We start from the raw sequence: 5,000 nt of genomic DNA on the forward strand, positions 1-5,000 counted from the left end.
TCAGCGAGCGTGCACCCATGGGCAAATTGTAAATGACCAATTGGCCAATCAGAACGCGCGTTTTATCCAAGTTATGCTATAAATTAATTGTGATGCCCAATCACACTAGTGCATTTCAAATGACGTCAAAGCAAAATGCCGGAATGATCTCGTTCTCAGAGATAAAGTGGAATAAACTTCATCAATAAAACTCTTTTGAGCTTGAACTGACAAAGTTTCCTTACGATCTGTCACATCACGAGCTTGTACTTCTGAGATTTCTAATTTTAGCGTGTTTCCTATTCGATGGTTTTCAGGACAGGGGACTCTGAGATGGCTTTTTTCATTTTCCGTTCGCTCTCTGAGCGTTTGCTAGTTTTCTCTTAAAACTCATGCGATTTAAGAAAAAATCATAGCCTAACTGGTGAATTCTACAGTAAATTTCACTTCAAAACTGATATCGCGCTCGTCGCTAAGTGATTCATGCGATATCTTTTTTTCGCGTGAAGTTTACCGTGGAAGCGAAGAAAGTGATTTAATAAACCTTTTATTTTCACTACCCTACAGCCAGTTAGGCTCCCTTCAAAGGTCGAACTTTTCATGTACCGAATCTCATGCAAATGAGAGAAAAAAGATTTTTCTCATTATTTTGCATTACATTCGGAACATGAAAAGTTCGACGTTGGAACCGGGCCTAATTAAGACTAAATAATCCGGAGCTCCCCTTTTAGGCTTGGCTAAATCTCTATATATGGGGAGGGGCGCTTTGAAATACCGCCTGCATGAAAACAAGGTTGTTTTGAATATCTTGGTCACTGAGCAGACGGAAATTTCTGATTCGCTGATAACAAGAAAGCGTTAGTCAAATGTTACTTGAAATTAAACCTTCGATAAGTTCGTCCCTTCTGTGAAGGAAAATCAGTAACGTATGTCGACCATCGAAGAAAGTATATCAAAAGTTCTTGCGTATCTAAACACCAAAAAAAGAACAGAAAATTTTGCTCAAGAAAGAGTAGGAATCTGCTGTGAAGGAGTTGCTTTCCGGCAAAAAAATATTATGGTGATTCTTCCCACTGGTTTAGGGAAAAGATTGATATACCGTGACTCTCGTCACTTCGGCGAAAGAATAAGTATTGCGGGCATAAAAAACGTTCCTTGTGATCGTTTCGCATACACTGCGGTCGTCAGTGCAAAGGGATTTTTGCCATAAATTTAATCTCCGGTGAATCTGAAAAATTACAGGCAGCCTTGAGGAAAGATAACAACAATGGACGTCAATTCTACGCAGTTTCGTGAACTAACATGTTGTTGGAATATTAGGCTGCGAGATCGTCTGGGCTCGATCTCTTAAATACAGAATTTGAGGCAGATTAAGGGTCTCCGAGCTCGCTTCGCACATTCAGGTTCTGCGTCGGACTAAGTTGGCAACAGTTTTCCAATTTCAGATCATTGATTTAGTTTTCTCGGCAAACGGAGTAAACAAAACACGGGAACTTGTATGAACAATCGGAAAGAGTGTACTTATGAGTCAATGAGTTAGTGCAGTTAACCAAACCATAAAATGAAAGCTAAAACTTCAGAGAGTGCTTAGGCGTAATCTCTTAAAACAAGGGCTTAGGCTTAATCAATAAATTATTGCTATATTACGTCACTACGAAGTCACGTGAGATAGAGCGCGCGAAAACAGAGCTTGCCGTTGAGCGTCGTTCTTCAGAGCCAACCTCGTTCCCAGGGTCTTCTCGGCTTTCAATATGGCGGCGGGTCTTGAGAAGACCCTGGCACACAGTGAACTAAAAAGATCGCTAATTGGTGCTTTTCTCACATGAACTCTGATTGGTTTAATATCGAAAGAAAGATGGCGGCTAGTGAGGAGAGCCAGAAGAAGAACAGAATTCGTGTTTAAATCATTTTCAAAATTGTAACTGTTCCGTAAGAAGCAGCTGCAAATTAACAAGCATAACAGTCAAAAATAATTCACCGTTTTTTCACGTTGTACGATGATCTACATCAGGCCTCGATTCCAATTAAAACTACGTTGGCTTTTCACGACCTCTAGCATAGCGATCGCTCTATAATATAGAAGGATATAATGGTGTTTGAAAGACGTAACGGTAATTAAGTGATTTTATTTCGTACGTGCCTTTACGTTTTGGTTCATTTTGGCGTCTCATAATTGTAATTCCGTGACGCGAGTATTGTTACTGTTGTTCAATATTTTCACCATGTCAGATTGTGTTACAAATTATAAAATTGTGCAACAGGGTTCATAGATTATTGATGTGGTTGATTTAGCAGTTGTATGTGGTTCTGTTGACTCGTGTGACAGCTGCAATGAAGGCGGGTCTGTTAAATACAGGTCAAGACTAGAGGTCGCTGCCCCAATAATCAACAACTAAGCCAAAAGTTTCCCCGAGACCTGAAACAATATTTTTGTTGAGTGATTAGCGCTAGCAGACACTTTTGGTGTTGTTTATTTGTCTGCAGCACGGTGACATGTACACTCACCCGTGGAAATTGACCTGTGTTTTATTTCAATAGACCTGCAGCTGCAGTAATCCATATTCTTTCCTATCTCTTCCACACTCTTCAGCTAGTGCATGGTGCACAGAGAGATCTAGCTCGGTCGGTTTTCATCATTGCCTTTTACTTTCATTAATAAAAAAAATTAATCTCCTCACCCCAAACAAAGTGCATGTCATCTTGTAATTTTCCAAGAGAGTTATTTAAGATTGTGAAGTCTTATGAATAATTATTATTCTTGAAAATAATTGTAAGGCTTATCATTATAGTCTTATTGACCTGTCAATTCGCTAATGACTTCAATTTTTGCCTCTTCTGATTTAAAAATATAAATATGTATATTAAACAGTATTGTTTAATTTTGTACACATTACTTTTTTAGCATCACACCCCTGTGAATTTTCTTGTACTCCAATAATTTAAGTTGAATTATTCGTTTTCAAAACATGCTTTGAAAATATTCTCTAGCATTGCTCAAGTTGTGGCATTTTAATTACTGTCTGAAGATGTGGTACATCGAGTGATGTGGGGGAAGATTGCGGACTGGACAGGGGGATTGGGAAATAAAATTGAAGGTGACAAAGCACAGGAAATTTGCAACTTCACCAGCAACAAGAAACTATTTCACAAAAATAAATAGTGTTTTGTTTCTGAAATGGTAAGGGCAGGAGAAAAGATAAAATACTGTAGTGTGGGTCATTTGGTCAGTCATATATATTTCGCTTTGTCTATTGAAACTCTCAACAAAGAAGGACAAAAATGTGGACGCAAACTATCTGAACGGTTAGAAGCCTGTCAAGGAATATTAACCATTAAAGAGAAGAACATAATGATACTTGTCTACAAATACCTAATTTTCCTTCAAATGCCACAGCATAAAATTTCAAATTCCATTTTCTGTGAATCTTTCATTACTTGTGGTACATGTGTGAACCTAGGAAGTTACCAGTACTAGCTTTAAAATAATACCTGGTTCCTGGAAAACCCAATTTACTACCGGTACTACAACTCACCAGTGGGAAGATTGTTTACATTACTTATTACCATGAAGAGAGATAGCTTTGGATTTTTCAACAATATATCCCTCTAATATAACCGAAAATCATTCAGATAGTGAAAACTTCATATTTATGACCCATTTCGTTCACTTTCATGCTTGTCAGCATTATGATTTGCTATACTTCAGGTTCACATGTTTGTTTTTACGTCTCATAGATGTTCAATCACAAACTCTGTTTTGAATGATCACTACTTCAGGTTCACATGTTTGTTTTTACGTCTCATAGATGTTCAATCACAAACTCTGTTTTGAATGATCACTCTACTTCATTGTATAAATAGTTGACCCTGAAGTCTAAATAGATACAATTCGTTTCTGACTAAATGAAATGAAACAAAAATGTAGTTTAAGGAATGGAGGCAAATAAAACAAACCGTGCCATTGTCACTGCCTCCAAAACAGCAGATTAAAAGCCAGTTTGATAAGACAGCAAAGATCCACCCCTAACCCTGGGCTCATTTGACAAAAACTGCTAAAGATGATGAGATGCTTACGTTTAGGACTTGCACAAATTGTGCCCTTTTTGAATTCGGCTCAACAGATTTCATGAGCAGCATTCCAAGACATCACATTGTCTTCACTGGTAGGACAAGACGTGGAAAAGTTCTTTTCATAGCTTGAAAAGTGCAAGAAGCAGATTGCTAATCCTATGGAATAGCATGTTCAACAATGTACATTGGCTTGATTATGTCAACTTTACCAGAAAATATATTTACAAATTATAACAAGTTGTAAGAATCAGAATGCGGGCACTAAACATGCTGTGGTTCCCTGTTGGCAATCAGAAGACAATTAAAATACTGATTTTACACTGACATGACAATACTTGCAGTCAATCGATGAGATGAGAGATAAAACCACAATACAACAATCTAATGGTTTCACTGTGAAAATGAAGTACCACAGATATGTATGTGGTATAATAATACTTCCTTTTAGGAAAATAGCTTTGGGGTCAATGTATACTGGGGAAAGTCGTTGTCAGAAGGCTCATATACACCGATAAGAAATCAGATAATCATTCAAGTGTATGAAAAATTAATGATAATTAGGTTTAATTGATTGAAAATAAACATGCAATATAAACTATACATTACGGAAGACAGCGAACACACATCCGTGACTAAATAGCTAGAACCAGGGCTTTCATTAAACCTTAGCTCACTGGATTTTAAGGTAATCAAACGTCTGTGATGCTACGGATGAAACTGTGTGCAACGGCTGTTTCCAAACTGTTTAAAAACCGTCTATATATAAAATTGCATTGGTTTAAAATAACATGAAATGAAAAGAAAAGCAAGATTTCTCTGTCATCTACCGCATTCTCGTTGCTCGTGCATTCATCCATCCGTATTTTTGGTTTCTTACAGCAAATTTTACAGCTTTGGGTTCCCCCTTCGTACTCCATTTTGTTTGTTGGCAGTTGTCATACCCAGATTTC

Source organism: Montipora foliosa, chromosome 9, assembly GCF_036669935.1.
Source record: "Montipora foliosa isolate CH-2021 chromosome 9, ASM3666993v2, whole genome shotgun sequence".
Taxonomy (NCBI): Eukaryota; Metazoa; Cnidaria; class Anthozoa; order Scleractinia; family Acroporidae; genus Montipora; species Montipora foliosa.